Genomic DNA, 19444 nt, shown 5'->3' on the forward strand with positions numbered 1-19444 from the left:
AAACGGGAAAAGGCGAATCGGGAATAGACAGACCGATTCCTGGAGTGGGCGACTTCAGGTGCGAAATCATCAATGTCCTCTGCATGGAGCGGGTCTGAGGTTCACCTAGCCTCTAAATGTGTCCCTGGGGGTAGACGTGGGGAGCGTGGTACTGATCACATCATCTTCACCCCGATCCACCCCCCCCCCTTCCAATGGCAAGTTACAAAGACTTCTTTCACTCCTTCCTAGCTATAGTTCGATACAGGGTTCCCTCATTACGCAATTTTTCATCTCCGCATCTCTTGTCTTTTCTTAACTTACAAACTGCTTATCAGCGACGTTTGCAGAATGATTTCAGTTATTTATACAAAATTGTGAATTGCAAAATCCGCTGCAACACATTTCTTGAGGAAATCCACTTTAGAGTACATATGCGCTCAACTCGCAATACAAGATTATTTTATACAGAAAAACCTAGACTTGAAATGCAAAAAAGATCTATCTTTTACAGACTTGCCACACAATACAATGATCTATCATCAAGAATGGATATATTTTCTTCCGAGTTTGCCTTTCGGTCATCTATTAGAAGACACGTTTGTAAATAATATCAAATAGTGCCATCTTTTGCTTATTTTTTGTTAATTTGCTATTCACTTTTGTGTTATTCTGTTACTTTCATTATTTTTAAAATATTTTTTTGCTTCTTCTTATTATTATTATCTTGCATTTTCATTGTTGACAATTTCAGTGTAAAATGGCCAACTGTGCTGTAGCTGGAATTTTCTCAATAAATAAATAGTTAATTTAATACAACAGTGTAATTAAATAATATTGTGTAATTAATATTATGTGAGATCCCTCATAATTTTGACTTTCAGTTAAATCTCCGAATACACCATTACACTTTTGGTGCATTTGATACAATTAAACGCATAAATTTGGTTTTATTTCAAATTTGTGTCTGATCGTACATTTAGTGCATCACACGAAAAGCATCTTTTGCATCTCATGCATTTTCTGCGTATTTTGATGCATTTTTCTGCATATTGTGATGCACAACTAGGCCATTATATATACTTTAATGTGTTTGTAAGGTTTTGAGTTTTGCTTTGAGTTTACTTTATGCACGGATAGGCTAATCGCAACTGGACCTACAGTTTATAGTATGTAACCAACTGTGTGCCACCATCGGGTATCGAACTCGGGCCACCTTGATTATAGGCGAACGACGTTACCACTAACGCCGTCGGGAGGCCACTAGAGAAGCCAACATTATTGTGCCAACTGATAAATTTTGGGTTCTGTGCGAATGTATTCCATAGTTGGTGAAGTTTATTGAAAAGCAAGAATTCCAAGAACAAGACATACGTCTTTGCAATGATACAAGAATGTAACAGTAGAATGTACATCCTTGTTATTAACATTTGGATTTACTGACCACAATTTTTATCGCGTGCCGAAGACAATGGCGTGCACAATGAAAGAACGCAGGTCCAATCGCTTATGTCGCTTCATTTAAGCACAATGCTCGATTCTTTAGTAAAGTAAAACTGGTAAGATTCCACATGTTAAGATGACACATGTTTAAAAATGTTACTTGATATGCATAATGTTTCTTATTATTTATTTGTTTCTTTATATGCTATGTCGAGTTCCATTTAATTTGGAAATTTCCATAACCATTTTAATTATTAATAATGACTATTACATAATTAACTATAATTAATGTACTGTTAATGATTTGGTTTTTAAGAATAAGAATGCACACAACTGTAATTTATAATGAAAGGTATAAAATATGCAAATTTAAATATTATATGTCTCCGTGCTATATATATATATATATAGCCTATATACACGAGCACCGACTTCGAATTATTGGACACAATCAAGGGCATCGAATTCGTTTTAATATCTGAGGCTGGGTGGAAGCAGATCCTTGAGATAATAGAAATTATTATCATTACTATTTTATCAGTATATTTTTATTATCGTTATTAATGTTAAACATTTTGTACTTAACATGGACGGATTTTTTTAAAAATAAATTTGGAAACTGACATGTAGTATTTCAGATGGGTGTCGTGTCGTTTGCGCCGAGGGTTGTTATCGGTTCATTTCCGCCGTGACATATGTCAAGACCATCATTGACTGATTTTCCCACAATCCAGATAACCACCGCACGCACGTGTGTTTATGGCCACATGACATAGTGCATAAAGTGGACTTAAAACATAATATCAAACGTATCTTTATGACGTTACACAGCTGTGTTTACGCTGTGTAACCTATCCACAGAGTCAAATATGACTTTTCTTTACTTATTTCAAAAGACGTTACACAGGATTACTTGTATCAATTTTATTCCACAACACAAAATACATAAATCAGCATCAGCCTATTAACTATTAATCATTTATCGTTAATCGTGAAAAAAACATTGTAAATACAGTTATTTTTTGCAAACATTATATAAGTAATAGCTACGTATATAAACACAATATTTCGATACACTTGCACAAGAACAGTACAAACGTTATTTGAATTCTTGTAGGTATGCAAGTGCTCGAAGTCATCCTCGAAGATCGCTTGAGTTTCTGTACTTCGAAAGAACACACTCAACACATTTGTCCATTTCGATGTATTGATATTTTCATATTCTCAGCCATCTTGTCGTCTCTTAGAAACCTCAGTTTTACATAAATACTAATTTCCCAAAGTAGATCCCTCATATATACTTTCATCTTACATTCATTTACCAATCACCTTCCTTTTCAATCGGAGATAAACAAAGCTATAGCTGGGCAACGTCATAAACACACGTGAGTCCGGCGGTAATGACACTCCGGATTGTGGGAAAACCCACCAAGGGAGGTCTTGACATATGTCGCGGCGGAAATGAACCGATAAGAAGCCTCGGCGCAAATGACTCAGCGAAAGCGACACGGACTCTTTCAGATGAAGAATGGAAAGTCAAAAGCTTAACCAGCTTTTAAGGCTTAGATAGAATATTTAAAGTCCCTTGCCTCTGAATTTTTGAGGGGGCACGTCCCCATTGTCCCACCGCTATCGACGGTGATCATCTTAAGTGTAAAGGCAAAGGACTTGAAAAACTCATGGATAATTTTTATTCCCTCCAACAACCTTATCGATTCAAAATAACTATTAGACCGAAGGAAAGGACTAAAGGCTTTCTCAAGTGCCTACAATGCGTATTCGTATTCCCCGGTGAATGCTCTTCACACTTTAACCATACACAACAGCTTCCCCACAGACAATTGCAGGATATACACTCTCAATGAACCAACCGAAGCAAAGCCACGGACAAAGAGAGAAAGTACAAATATCTGCGCTGAGATCAGATGACTTTGCAATATCTCTCCATGGGAGAAAATTCGTAACAGTAGAGCCTGTGAGATTTTCCTTCCTTCTCAAGGTTATGTTCAAGTTCACTCGATCATATCGTCATGGAAAGTAGTTCCGACATTTCACTTCGTACGGATTCAATTTCTTGAATCCTCTTGAGTCCCATCGTAGCTAATCCTGAGCACGATCATCTATGTACAAGTAATGTTTAGAAAGGAAATGCAACACAGGAGAACCCGTAATGCATCAAAGTCAACTTGATGTATTTCTCTGGATCATTTATCTTGATGTAAACTTCTTCTTCTTCCTCTTGTAGGTCTGGGTAACCAAAGCCCGTTCTGCGACTATAAAAATTGATCATTCCAGCAGCGATATGGTATTCCTAAATTACTTTTTCTATTGGCTTGTATTTTAATAATTTTCGAGCAAACGGCTATCTGGCATTCTCAGAACATGTTGATTCCACTGTAACTGATAATTTTGAATTTCTTCCATTTGTTTCGGATTTCTTCACTTCTAATTTTGTCTCGTAAGGTTACTACACTCAAAGACCTCATTTGTGAACAATTTGTTCCAGTTTTAACATGTTGACGAAGAGTCCAACATTCGCTACCATATAGAGGAGCCGAATTTGAAATTATGTTACGGTATCTAATTTGAATTTATTATCTAATTTCTTTTCCAAAATTTATTTAAATTACATCTTAATCTATTTTATTTCATTAATTTTTTCTCAACATCTTTTTGGTGTTCGAATTGTGAAAGATGGCTTCCCAAGTATACAAAGTCTGTTCCTGTTCAATTACTTTATCGTTTACCACTATGTTCACTACCATATATTTCCATTTGACTTTATTTTATCCTGTGAAATTTCCCTGCTAAGTATAATTTATAAGAATTGATTGAAGTTTGAAAACAAGCCTTTGTAGATTATCTTCACTTACTGCCAAAAAATATTTTATCAAAGTGTGTCATCGGCAATTGGTTAATGTGCTGTTGGAGTAAAAAAAAATATTTTTGCTAATTGACTCTACCTTGGATTTTGTAAGTTCCATCAGTTGTTGGAACATATGTTTATTGTAAAATTCAGTACGCTTTTGAATAATTACGCCACAAACGAAAGACATCATAAACTGATTGGTTGAATTAGATTATTTTACGTCGTTATTCTGCCACTTTTGGCTAATCACGAAGATGATTAGTGATGATATGAGGAAACTGACCAAGGGACACTCACGAAGAAAAGGCCTGGATTCGAACCCGAGACCACTGGCGTCGCAGAGTGCTGTGCGAACCGCTCCTCTACAGAGGTCGGCGAAAGACCTCAAGCATGTAAATAAATAAATAAAATAGTATGTGCTCATTTCGGCTCAACCTCCCTCATTCTCATAGGTCACCATCACTGATTGACCTTACTCTCACTAAGCGGTGTTGCCAAGTCCAGGCGCTTACTTTCCCTCCAAAGGAGAGTAGAACGTTGTTATCTCTGAGCTTTCCGACAAATCCTGATGCTCTTGTGTCACACACACAGGTAGGGACTGCTAAACAAGAACGTTATAAACAAATCGAACTGTGAGCAAGCACTTCGGCACCAATCTGCCAACAGCGCAAACTATATCAGCCACCTTATTTTATGTTTCTGACTGTACCTCTTTCTGTTCACAATTACCTTAATCAGTCTTGGCTTCATTTGACTTGATATTCATGCGGTAATTCGCATGTCCACTACCCAATGTTGTGATTTTTCGTGATTGGCCAGTACGCTATATTGAAATCCTAAAGCTTTATTCTATTCAATGTCTCTTTGTTTCACAGTTCACATTAGAAACAAAGCACTTGCATTAGCACTCCAACAGACCGAAAGGAGAATGGAGTCATTATTAGCACCTTGTAATTAGGAACGCTCTGTAAAAAAGGCGTTTTGAGAAAGTCTTCTGATGTGAAGATACGAGGAACGCACTCTCCCACGTGTAACTGTAAGAACTTATCAGCAGTCGTTGTCAATGTAACATTGCTATGGTTAATCTCAGCGTTTACGAACTTTCATTGGTTGAATGGGTCTTGGGAACGAGTGTTTAATATGCGGGGATAAGACTGAAGAAGCGGGTTCTCATATGAACCAAAACGTGATTCGGGAGTGGATGGAGAAATTAGAATTTATTGGTAGGAAGTTGCATATTTATACAGGGTGTCCAAGAAGTCACACAACAGAGATTTGGAACGTACGTAAATTTTGCACAAAAACACATAGAGACATGGAACTTACATTGAGTATTAACTCTGTCTGAGGATATTTTTTAAACATTAAACAAGAAAATCACGCCCTACATGAACGTTCAGTATGTGAAAAAAGTTATTAAGGTGTAAAAAAGTTTTTGTACGAAGAAAAAACGAACACGGATAAAAGACAGTAGTGGAGTCGCTTGCAAAAAATGTCGATGTGTATCGATGGTCTGTGTGAATATTTATCGAACTGATAAAAGAATGATAAAAGCTTACGCATTTCGTGCATTGCAGACGATTTATGGAGTTATCTACGACAAATGCCTAAAAAACGAGTTTTTTTTATCAAAATTACTAGGTGTACTGGCAACATTGGTCGTGTCTGGCATCTAGCTGTTATTCAATCATTGCCCAGATAGAAGAAAATATTTGAAATTTATCATACAAAAAGATTGGTAGCTTGGGTAGGCTAGTTTCTTGTATATACGCGTATATACAGTGTATGAATGTACAGTGTATACAGGATGCCGCTGCACAACATCAACCAGTTTCCAAATCATATCGCAGCTCGTCTCGACCCTACGAGCCCTCAAGAAATGGCAGCTTCATCCTGTATGTAAGTAACAAGCAGAACAGATAATGGGCGTAACTTGGAACCTAACTTTCGGGGGGCAGAATCGAAATTGGGGGGAAGAATCAAAAAGTTTTCTGTATCATAAAAATAGCGACCAGGGCCATTTTACAAAATAACTATTAACTTTGCTAAATCATGAAAATTACTTTGCTTCTCAGGTCCGAGGAGCTAACAAATGAACCATTAACTTGTAAATTTTAATGAACCTACAAATTTGAGGCTATGATTGATTGATTGGTTGAATTGATAATTGTGGATGCGTTAGCACTTAGGCTATTTTGCACCCGTCGCATTATACGGGGCCAAGTGACTCTTACCAAACTAAAATATACACGTGTCGGTGATTATAAAAGCTGAGGCTGTAAAGAGGTAATCAGAACACTTAAGGACAAAACACAAGACAACAATCCTCTACAGAGGATTTTACTGGCCGTAGGTCCAGACGACAAAGCCTCGTTGGCTTCCAAAAAGCAGTTACAGGGGTATACTACGTGGAAATGAGGTTGACACTTGTGTGCCTTTCCAGAAGCTCACTCCTTACACGCCCATTTGAGACTATGGTAGAATTTAGCGTTTGCCATTAAGAGCACAGTAAAACCTCGTTAATCCAGACTAATGGGGCATAGGCGCCGACACTATGGGGCTTGGGGGGGGGGGGGGGGGGGCTCGAGCCCTCCAAATAATTTTGCTTAAGAGGATCTAATGTATTATTTTGCTTCTCTTGTAAAGTTTACTCTGAATTGTGCCACTTGAACTTAACTTTAAATAAACATTTGACATGTTCTAGACCATCAACTTTGAGGGCTGAGACCGCTAAACCATCAACTTTGGGGGTGGCTATGACCAGAGACAGCAAAACACATGACTTATTACTATATACTAAGTATGTAATTATGAGTATTGTTCAAAGTTTTACTAAAAAGAGTTTCAAATGACGATGTGCATGAACTAGGGTAGTGAATGGGATGTTCGGGCTACAAATGCCTCTCACATGACATTCAGAACGAGATCATTGATATATTAGGGAGATCTGTTTTGCGCTCCGTGGTAGCAGATATTAAAATCCGGAAATATTTTGCTATTATGGTTGACGAAACTTGTGACATATTCATCCGTGGACAATTAATATTCTGCATTCGAACTGTGAATAAAAATTTTGATATTTTTGGGAATTCATGAGCTTTTATGAGATTCCGAACACTGAGGCCAAAACTTAAAAAGGGAGAGAGTGTGTCATTCATTAATTTATTTCAGTGATCAGAGCCCCCCAATAATTTTGACAAGTCGGCGCCCCGGGGGGATAAGTTGACTGGTTTAACGAAATCCCGGATTAACTGAAATAACCTAAAAGAACTGTAGAAAGTCCATTAAAACTCCGTTTATAGCAACAAAACACGTTTATTATGGTGCATTTAAAGGGCATAGACCTAAATACACTATAGTTCAAAGTCTGCGGGAAACAGAATTTCATCAGTGGGTGACTGCCTTTTCTTTGGGAAAAGAAGTTTGGAAATTGGCATCCTTCACTTCAAGTTACAAGAAGCAAGTTACAAATTGTGCTTACTATCGGATAAAAAATTATAGATACTCGAGTTTGGAGTCCAATTAACAATTACAAAGTGGTTCGGAACCTACTTTAAACTGTAGGTCCAGTCCCGATTAGCCTTATTGTGCATAAAGTGGACTTAAAAAACCAACTCAATCAATCAATTAACAATTAACCAGTAGAGCTACATATAAACAAGTTACATCAAAATTTAGTATTCAATTCTGCGTAAATCTATGCTAACCAAAATTTTCTCGAGTATGCCTGATATTTTTTATTGCCGTGAGAAAAAAAAAGGCCATGATTTTTGGAGTTTTGCAAACAATCGTTCTCTTAGAAATTTTGTAAATCAAAAACGGGTTATCCGATCGTTATGAAATGTTAGTAGGGTGCAGGCAGAAAGGTTTTAAACAAAATTATTAATTTTCAGGTTTTCAAAATTTGTCAAGAAAACCGTTCTTTTCAATTCCGGGCTGGGCATGGGTGTTCTTTGTGACCGTCCCTTCATTAATTTCATCATATCATCACTTATCCTCATCTTCGAGATTAGTCAAAAGTGGCAGAAAAGCGAAGTAAAATATCAGGAGCGTATAATCCAGGCTATCTGCGAAGCCTGAAGCCTAGAAAGTAAAACACTAAAGAAAATCTATTAGAAACTGTGAATAAACCTAATTTTCATTAAGAAGATAATTGCGATTCTGATGTTGGCAACCTGAATTTTTAGGAGTTGGCAACCTGAATTCTTAGGAGTTGGCCAGAGGGCTGCACAACGGCCAGAATAGCTTACTAGGCCCGCCTGGTTGGTCGGGCGGGCGAGTAAAACTATATACCTGGGTTTTGACCCGTCAAGCATCGAAAGCCCACGGGTAACTGGAAGGCCTTGCAAGACGAAGCTCGCTTATCTTCAGCGAACGCTGATTCCGGTTTTGCACCGTCTCCAGATACATGAGTCACGCAGTCACCGTTGCCAACTTTTAGATTCTAAACTGTTCTAGGAGCACTTAAAATGTTCATCACTTTTATCAATTTGAAATTGCAGACATTTATTCCTTGCTAGAAAACATTTGTATCGCTCACACCCAGTGGCGGCGATTGGGTTCCAAAACTAGAGGGCCAAAGTGCAAATGTACGGGGGGGGCAAGGATAATTAATTTCCCTTGGTACATGAGGTTAGCGTGGTGCAAAAGTAGCAAAAAGTGGGGGGGGGGCAACTGCACTCTCTCGGCCCCGCCCCTAATTGCTGCCACTGCTGACACCTGTACAGGAGTACGAACCAAGTTTCGCAAAAAGTGCCATCGTAAATACTTTGGAACTTTGTGTGACTGGTGGTTGTTCTACATTATACTTTTTTCGGGGTGCTCCCCTATGGCGCAGTGGTAGTGTCGTCGCCTTGTAATCAAAGGGTACCAGGTTCGATACCCGGTGGAAGCACATGATGGTTCAGATCCCACTTTAAACTATAGGTCCAGTCCCGATTAGCCTTATTGTGCACAAATTGACCAAATAAATGAATCAATCAATCAAACAGATTTTCTCTCTGGTGAAATTTTGCCAATTCAATATCCGAATTAGTTGCTCAAGATCCCCCCCCCCCCTGAACACTAAGGCACGATGGTCCATAAAATGGAACATGAAATCAGAATTTGCATTATAAAAGGTTTTTGAATATTGTCATCTCTTTCAACAAATCGTCGTTCGCTAGTGTTGTTGCTAGTTATCTTGTTCTCAGACCGCATTGATAGTAATACGATACAAAATATAATTGTTAGCTTGTATTTTCACACGGGTGCAAATAACAGGCAATGCTATTTACACATTTCAACAAACAAACAACGTAAAAATGAAACCGACAGAGGATTTACGATTTCAAGACCAGAAAGGTGACATAAAATGAACAAGACACACAAACATATTTCAAGACCATCGAAACAAATTTAGAAAATATGTGGTAGTTGGTTTGACATAATAATGACACTAATTTGAGAAGTTACAAAATCTTAGGTGCAGTGGCTTAGCAACATATCGTGAGGTCCTGGGCGAGATTTGAATGCAAGGCCCCATCGTTCTTTAAGTTTGAAATATCAATGTAAATCGATACACAGTCATCAAGGAAACGTCAGCAAATTATCATATTTATATAATAGCCTACAATAATAATTAATTTCTGACGAAAATTATATTTAATAGTACGCGACAGAGAAATTTACACTTGGCAGAGCTACAGTAACACGCTGCTGGAATTTTCATTAACCAAAGTAGTAGTAATAGTACGTTTTCTAAGATGTTCTTTACGCAGTAAGATAACTGAAATATCCTTAAGTGTGCTAAACTTTTTTTTTTAAAAAAATCAGAAATACAAAGTAAGAATCTTGAAATATAACCTATATATTATTTAATGAGTCGTTCTTTGTTTCCTCATTTCGAAGTTTGTAGGATGTAAATGTCACAAACCATGGCTTAAGTAGAAAATATGGAAGGACGCACATAAAATGTCAGTGCTTGATAGAGCGGGGGGAAGGGAGTGCGCTAAATCACAATCCTGTCTAGGGGCCCAATGTATCTACCTACAAGCTCTTCTACACAATCGGTTTCAACATCAGCAAATCTTAAAACGATAGTCATTTGCACAATAAATGTGAAATGTTTGGTGTAATCAACTGATACAGCTAATTTGACTTTTTTTTAAATTAGCAATTTTGACTTTTTTTAATTAGCAATTTTGACTTTGTTGCACATAAATTGTACCAGTTAACTTTGAATTTTAGGACTTAGATGATAATAATAACTGTGAATGTCATTTTGTTGTTACGTCTTAATGTTCTTGTAATATTAAATATTTGACGCAGTGGCGTAATAAAATCGTAAAGTACGCGTCCGCAAGAAATAAACTTGGGTCCCTCAAGTACAGTCAGCTTCTTCCAGGAAATTTACGTAATTACTTAGAATGGCTGGTTGTGGCTGCACTTACATTAATAACTATACAAATCGATGCTCTAACTCTGAATTTTCACGTATTACAACATATCTTTCTTTGACATTTATGTATTCAAAAGAAGAAAATACAAATACTTACTTATCCCTTCCCCCAAACAGAAGGCGGTACAGGATACAGAGAACACTGGAAGTTAGTGTAGAGCTATCAAGGAGAAGAAACTTTCCTAAAGCACTTGATTTCAGATTTAAGCACATTCCTGAAACATAGAACTTGATCAGGAAATTCGGAAGATAAATCATCTTCGTGCCCGTTACAGAGGGCAGGCAATAGCTGCGTCTGAAGTTGTAGGAACGAAGGAAGAACTGCTAATATTATCCATACCTTTCTTGAGTTTAAAACACCAGAAGCATTTAAATGCCCCATACTTTGCTCCGTGGCAGTTTGAGGTACTTTACCATTAACATATTAAAATCGGGTAGGCTATGCAAGGTCACGACACAGAAGAAAAATGGATAAAATTGTCCAAGCAATTTTTGCGTTGATGTTTCACATGAGAAATTAGAATTATTTTGACTTTTTCGGGGCCCCTTAGGTTTAGAGCTCCCGCCCGCCTCTGATTTGACGTATTCATTCAAATTATAACGTTAAACTAGAATATAAAGCCAGTTAAAAATGTCTTAATTTTATTGCCCACAAAAATTAGCCTTTTCTATCTTTCTCACTTCCATTTATTACGTTTTTCGTATCAACCTCATAGGACGCGAGGCCCCTATATGCGCGAGGCCCAGGTTGGTCGCCCACTTCGCTCACCCCTTGCTACGCCAATGATTCTACAACCTCAAGGCACCTGCGCCTAGCAGAAATTCAAATATTTCCATGCGTAGTGAAATATAATGGCCGTTGGCAACACTGACAGTAGTGCTCGCCGTCTACCTGCAAGAACTACATCGAGTCTCACGGGTCTTCTTAAGACCCGGGTAATAGAAAAACCTGGCAGGCATCGAAGCCTGTGCAACATTGTGACGTGAAGCTCGCTTGCGCGATGTCGAACACCTGGGCTTGATGTGCGTGTTGCATATTATTGTAGGCGCGCCTCCTCGCAGACGGGTTTTCTCCGGGTCTTGTGCAGGCCTGTGGAGTTGGCAATCTGAATTCTTAAGAGTTGGCAATCTGAATTCTTAAGAGTTGGCAACCTGAATTCTTAAGAGTTGGCAACCTGAATTTTTAAGAGTTGGCAACCTGAATTCTTAAGAGTTGGCAACCTGAACTTTTATAAGTTTGCAACCTACGGTTGGGATGGCAACGTGGCTTCCTTGAAGACGCCAAGAATGAGTATAGTCTTCTGCCTTGCTCCATAGCCTAGGACCAGGTGTTGTCATAGTGAGCTAGTTCAGGTCTCAGGCTCAGCATACGTCACTGGTCTGTGTGTATGTGTATGCGTGCGTGCCCGTGTATGTGAACAACACTCTACTATAAACGATTAATATGCGTGTTAAAATGCTTACAGGAGTTGTTCGAAAACATCTCATTAGATGAACAGGGTAATAACTGAGGGCCAATGTGACGACGCTCGTGCTTACCATGTTGTCAATTCCCGGAGCAGTGGATGCAAGAGGCTCGACGGATTTCTTATCGAGACTGCTCATCGTTTCAGAAAGTCATGAAACGATAACAGCCAGAAGTCTTCCGCTGCAGACTACAAAAGGTTCTAAGAGAAACAACAGGCACGTCCTACGAGAAGCAGACATGCGATTCACTCACTTTTCCTCCATTAAATGTTTCTCTTCTCATTAACCGAGAACGCGCGCGCAAGAGAGAGATGCATTAAAACACACACACACGCACAAAACAGTAACAGCTTCATTGTACACTGAATTTCACCGAATTTAGAATAAGAAGGGCTCATGTTCTGCCGTTGCTAAAACCTTTCTCGTAGTGGGAAATTAGGAAATTGCTTAATAATAGGCAATTCAATGGTTCCTAACAATTACTGCTTTCTTTCTCCAGCTACTACTAGCAATAATAATGTTTCTTATTGCGTTACACAGCAAGAGGAATATAGAACACCATCCATTGCGTACAAGTAATTAAAGAAAACAGTAAAAAAGCTGGGGGCCCACGGAAATCCTACAAATGTTTCTTCCGGTATAAACCTACCACTTTTTCGCCTTTAGATGGCGGCTGCTGATAAGGGATGAGACCCTCCCGCCGAAATAAATTTGTGGTTAGGTCCTGGGACTGGTCCACCTAACACAGGCGCCCTCTGATCATGACCCTGCCCTATTTTAGCCCTCATATCCGTCTCCCTTAACTTTACTCTTGACTGCTAATGAACACACTGTAAAAATATGAAGCTTGTATTTTCTGTTCATAGATGTCAGCACATAAACATTATTTTTTTCTTGGTTACAAAAATGACTGAAGCCCAGAAAGTCAACAAAAATTTCATAGCTCTTTATTCGCTAAAATTGAGCTCTAGAATATGAGAGACAACAGAAAATGTGGTCAATTTGGTAATGACGAAAATTAACAGTTTAAATTAACTTTTTAAAATAAAATAATATCTACATGTTCATAAGAGTTGTTCTGATAAAATTTTAAGTATGTCCATAATGCTTCTTCTCTTCCCCAATTGATCTAATTACAGTTCAATAATGCAATTCTTACAGAAACAAAAGATCCAATTTTTAAATATAAATACTACTTAATGCAATTTTGGCATTAACCGTTGTTGATTGGCTCTTGCTTGTTTCCATGACACATCTCAAAATGTAGCACCATATGCTCTGTATTATTTTTTACAATCGCCATGAAACCGAAATTGCTTTGAAGGCCATGCCAAACTTTTTCACTCATACAAAGTCGCAAAATATTGCAAATTTAGCATTTTTTGCAATGATTTTTTATGTTATCGTGAATTGAACACATTTTGTACATATTCTGTGAAGAAGAGTTCTGTGAGTTTAAAGTGTTCGATAACGATGTGGCAAAAGTAGTACTTGTATTTCACGAATTGTTATTTCAGTACTATTTTCCGCTAACAAAGTTTCAGCACACTTCATCGAAGGTTGGGTTCACCTAGGGCGGATTTAGGGATACATTGAGCCCAGGCTCTCCCCTTGATTACGTCATTACATTAATAAAAAGACTTCAGTTAAAGCACTTTCGTTTCATGACATTATGCAAACAGACGTGTTGAAGATGGGAACTGGCCAAATAACTATTTGCAGTACACGGGGAGTTGAGAATAATTTGTGTACGTTGCAACAGCATTATCATTTATGCAAAAGCTTCCTGCAGGTACGTATCAGCAAAGTTATACATTTTTGGTAATATTTCCCTAAATTAATGCCTAGTAATGATATTCTGCATAATATAAATTGACTAAACACAAGGTGTATCATTTGCATTGTAAAGATAAACTGCTCTCAAATGAAAAAAAAAACTTTCTAGTATGGCTTTATCACTCAAAAGGTAAAAGGTTTCGTCTAGCTACCATCCTTAGCCGCCGTGATTAGTTAGTGGTGTTGCGAACAGAAGTTAATAACCAATTCAAATGTACTTTTAGACCATTGAAGATCTACCGAGTGAGAACTATAGTAAGATAGTACGGGAGAATTCTACAATCTTGCCTCCTTACCCCCTGATAGTTTTCTGGATTCGCCACTGAGCACAAACGAAAAAGACAAATCCTGGCTAAGCCTGGAAGTGAGAGACAATTTGATTACAGTCGCCGGTACAACACTAGATGCGTAATGATACCCGTGTGCCAGTTGAAAATATTTGTATCGTTTTGGAGAGCTTATGAAACGAGGAAGTTTTTTCCGTAATTTTTACGCTAAGTGTGTTACCATTTTTTGAGTAATCCTCTTCGATTTAAACGATAATTTCAAAATTTCTTCATGACGTGTGCTCCAATGACTGTTTTTTTCTGTGGGTATTGGAATTTTGGACATGAATTTTTTCCCAGTAGTCACTCATTCGTCAGCTGTTAGCAACATGTCGATTAAGTGCCCAGGGTGTAGTAGTTTTTCACAATTAGTAGTTTTTTGGTCGCAAGTCGGAATATGTCACGAAAATCTACAAACTGCAATAACTCGAAACCCATTGATTTCCGACCCCCGGTGCATAGGGTCAAATTTGTTGCAAATGTGCTCTAGTATTACCCCTTTCCAGGAATAGGTCGAATTACCAATCACCCTGTATACACGAAGCTAATATGAACTCCAGGAAATGTAAAGAACTTGGAAGTGTAATTAGAGCAAAACTTTGACCTATGATTGTGATCAGAAATAGAAAAAAATCAATCAGAATAAATGCATTTACATTGTAACGTAGTGAAGTTGTTTGTGATCATGTTCTGCTGATATTCGAGATGACTCACGTACTAAACGTGAAGCATGAAGCATATCTTCGCCGTTCTTATTTATGTAAGCAGGTTGGTAGAGAGAAACTGTCTCATGCTATTGGTGATAGATATCGTGGTGTAAGCCTCTTCACTATATCGTGTAGCTAAACCAGTTTTACAATTAATTTTCGGCTTGACATGTGTGCCTTTTGTGGAGTTTTGTGTGTTGTATTGCTTCAAACATGGATGTAACTTGAGGCCTAACTTTGGGAGGGGGGAGCAAAATCGAATTTGGGACTTAACTAGCGGGGGGATTAAACTTGGGACTTAATTTTTGGGGGCTGAATCAAACTGGGCTTAATTTTATTGGGGGGGATCAAACTGTAGACTTTTTGGGGGGACAGAATCAAACTTGGGATATAATTTTTGGGGGGCAGAATCAAACTTGGGACTTAACTTTCGAGGGCAGAATTAAACTTGAGACTTTGGGAGGCAGGATCCCGTAAAAAGTCCAGAACTGCGCAATTATAAAATATACTCTTCAATACTTTGCTACCCAGGTGCCAGGAGGTTAAGAAAAGTATCCTTAACTATTAAATTTAATAACCTGAACATTTGGGGGGGCAAGTGCCCTCCTTGCTCCCGCTAAGTTACGCCTATGGCTTCAAACATTGTAATCAAAACAGATCTCCTCAGTTAATTGAAATCGGAAAACGTTTATTACGAAGTGTAAAGCCGCGTGGTCTTATTTTGGGATGCATTTTTGTTTGGCATATTTTTCAAATATCCTGTGAAGGTGGCATACAAATTATGACAAGTTATGAAGGAAGAGGCTTGTTCTGGTTTTGGGCATCTCTAGAAATAAAAAGCTTGTTCATATCTTGGTACTTTTCTTGTGTTTCTCCATTGGCGTCCAGATACCTAAGCAAGCAATTGCACCCAATGTAGTTTCAAAATCTCTCACCAGATGCCATACCATATAACTGGAATCTCGAATAATACAGTTATACTTTTTCGTAATTTTGCTCGAAATGTCTGTGAGTGGCGTATCAGGAAATTAAAAGCACGTAAATTTGGATTTACATAAAAAGTCAATTATTTCTGACTACACTTAATAACCGCAAGATTGTTAACAGCGGTCATGATATAATTATATGCAACTATTATACTATTGCATAAGAAAAACATTCGAAAGATGGGGAAAAATCTGATGATTCGCCTTATCTTGATATGTTGGATAATGACAACCTGGGACACATCTTCCCAGACGTAAAAAACACAATATGTGTAGATTTAAAGTTACGTTCTTTTTTCTATTGCTATAAAACTGTTATTTTCTAAAAACATGTAATAAAACAAGAAAAACCTTCTCTAAGTATGTTTAACTTAAGTCCACTTTATACACTGGGTTGTTAGTCGGAACTGAATCTACAGTTAAAACATAATATAAGACTTCCTAACTAATCTATGTAAGAGACTATGTACAACCTTCTTTAAAATATATTGCTTTAAAAAATAATAGTTGTATTACACAGAGGCTAATCGAGACTTGAGGAAGAGACTTGGAAATGGAAGATCACATGACTTTATAGCAAAATGTACTACAGTAAACCTGCTTCCTATATATTATTATTGTTGTTGTTATTACTACTCAGATGAAAATTTGGGTGCAGGAGGGAGTGCTGACAGTGGTGGTGATTGGGTTCCAAAACTGGGAGGTGGGAGAGGGCAAGGTCAGTTTACTTTCCCTTGGTATATAAGGTCAAGATAAGGGGGCAAAAGTGTCAAAAAGTGGGGAGGGAAACTGCCCCCTCGAACCGCCCTAATCGCCGCCACTGCAAGGGGTGTGCAAGTCTCCCCTCCAAACGCCCTTCATGGCTTGCCAACTTTACCACCCTACCCGCCACAGAGACAATGGACAATTATAAATGAAAACAGCTAAAATAACATATGTGCAACCAGGATTCGAACCCACGATTTCCGTCTACGAAACACGCTTCTCTTCATAATACAAATAACACAAGTTATTATTTTATATAACACATATCTTGAAAACAAGGCATACTTACATCAGCAGTATCAGGCGTGATAAAGTTGTATGACAAATCATCCACTTGGGCAGCGCGAACACAACACCTGGCCACACAGTTGCACACACCTCACTCACACGAGCGCTACTGGAGCTCTATGGCTGAGCTACTTTCTATCCAGGTCAGATACACGCTTTGATAAGAGCTCTCTACCCCTGCTCCCCCCGTCGTGGGAGAATGGGTGGGAGGAATTGGTACGTATTCACACACACATGTGGCAGAACTAAACAAAATCCTGTCAATTTGGGAGTCTGCTTGAGCAAGTTGGAGCTCTGGTTTAGACACAAGAGAGATATGTTTCCTGTGCCGTAAATAAGAATCAGCTATTCGCAGGCAGATTTAGTAGGAACTAATGGTTACCTTAGAACTATTAATTGTTCAGTATTTTGTTTTTCAGATTTCATATTTAAATTTCATTATTTGAAGGGCTCGGGTGTGAAACATGGTAAGTGACATTTTGGTCACTTCTGACTTCCAAAGTAAATTGTGCCATCCTACAATTTTTGAGTGAAATTGCAATGTCATACAATTTGGATTGGACTCAGTGAATCCTTCTGAAATTGGTAAACACAATACGAAAGCAATTTATATACAGTATAGCTTCTAATAACCTTTTTTCTTAATAAACTCAGAAATGACCAAAATGCCACTGTTTTACACCCGAGCACGGGTACCGGGGGGGGGGGGGGGGTGTCGAACGGGTCGGTGGACTCCCCTGGAAATTGACTTCGTTCATTTAAAGATACAAGAAAGCCGAAAGTTTATTATTATTGTTAAGAACAGAAATAAAGTTCATTTATTTAGTATTCGAACAGAAAAATCAAAGTAAAAATGCATTGGATCGAAAACATTGAGTGAAAAATACAGAAACAAGGTTATATTTTACCATTTCATGGAAAGAACAAATTATAATAATTACAGTTGTAGGTGAGAGGTCACACAACAAACTCTATGGAAAAAAAACATAGCATTTAAAGCCTTTTCTTGAACGAGACGTGCAAAAGTTAATATCAAAATGCATTTCAGATACTAACTGCATAAAATGCAAAAGAAATAATAGAAAATAGTTGTGCTGGTATTCACTCGTTTGGTGGATCGAGTCTCCCCTATTTACATAATAATAATAATTATTATTATTTCGAATAAAATGTATTTTTGTTAGTTTATAATATTTATTATTGTATAACAACATTTATAACCGTGGTAATGATACGTATTATTTTTCTACTATTCAACTTTTATCATTTGCGCGACCCCCCTGCAAAATTTCTGGCGACGCCCATGCACCCGAGCCCTTCATTTATTAGTATTTCAACTTAGCCAACACATGATTTTACTGTAAGATGCTTAATGTAATGATGATAAATGTCGTTCTTTGTTGCCTTGTAACCAAGGGGTAGCGAGTTCAATACCCGGTGTATGCACATTGCACAGTGATTCTTACCAAATATATAGAATTTGCAATATCTTTTCTGCCAAAATCGCGACAATGGAGATGAATGATGATGCGATGAGATGGAGGATGGAACAGATTGACGTATGGACGACGCAGTCCCTACGGAGGATTATCCTGGCTGTAAGTCCAGACGCCAAAGCCTTGATAGTCTGTAAAATGCAGTCTCGGGGAGGTTGGCATTTGGGTGTCTTTGGAAAGGGTCACCCCAACCACTTACACCCCAATTTGCAAAATCTGCTTCATTGCAGACATATAGATTGCCCAAACGTGATTAGCTTTTCATAAGCCCCTATGCTTGTCGCTAAAACTGATCGTGTGAGCGAAACTCATGCCAGGAAACAAGGCTTGCTCAGCCCTGAATGAAAGTACAAACCTGTTTCATTTTTGCTGGCATTCCCAGAATGATGGCTAGCCAAAACAGATTATGTGTGGATAATTTCATTCGCGGAAAGACAGGTGCATGTGGAGTAGACACCAAGTCCATTCTGTGCGCAGTAAACTCGTGTGTGTGTGTTTTGGACGTTTCTATAGTGTTATTACGTGATCCAATCCGACTTTGTTGAATTCATAACGGACTTCAGTCCAGCTGTAAAAATGGTTATTGGTATTGTGAACGTCAAAAAGTAACGAATACAGTAATGAATTTAGTGCAGTCAGGGGTGTAGAGCAGTTTGCTGTACCCCAAGCCCCCCTCCCCCCACAAGTAAATTCGTGGCGAAGTAGTTAGCACAATTTTCTACAAGGTTCGAATCCAGGCATGGAGGTTCTTTGTGAGTGTCACTCCATCATATTGTCGCTCATTCTCATCGTCGTGATTAGCCAAAAATGGCAGAAAATGCGACCCTAAATAACAAAAATCAA

General features: G+C 38.2%; 1 protein-coding gene across 3 annotated transcripts in view; it reads right to left on the bottom strand.

Annotated features, from left to right (window-relative positions):
• Nucleotides 1-19444, bottom strand: part of LOC146000484 (uncharacterized) — a 349277-nt gene that overhangs the window by 296660 nt on the left and 33173 nt on the right. The window contains exon 1 of one of the 3 annotated variants that reach the window (XM_083138169.1): nt 17107-17200. The exons of the other annotated variants lie outside the window; for them this stretch is intronic. The gene's annotated coding sequence lies outside the window, so the exon portion shown is untranslated. Of the gene's footprint in view, nt 1-17106; nt 17201-19444 lie in introns of those variants that run through there. 3 annotated transcript variants of the gene reach the window in all.

Source organism: Lepisma saccharinum, chromosome 16 (genome assembly GCF_977018435.1).
Source record: "Lepisma saccharinum chromosome 16, izLepSacc3.1, whole genome shotgun sequence".
Lineage (NCBI taxonomy): Eukaryota > Metazoa > Arthropoda > Insecta > Zygentoma > Lepismatidae > Lepisma > Lepisma saccharinum.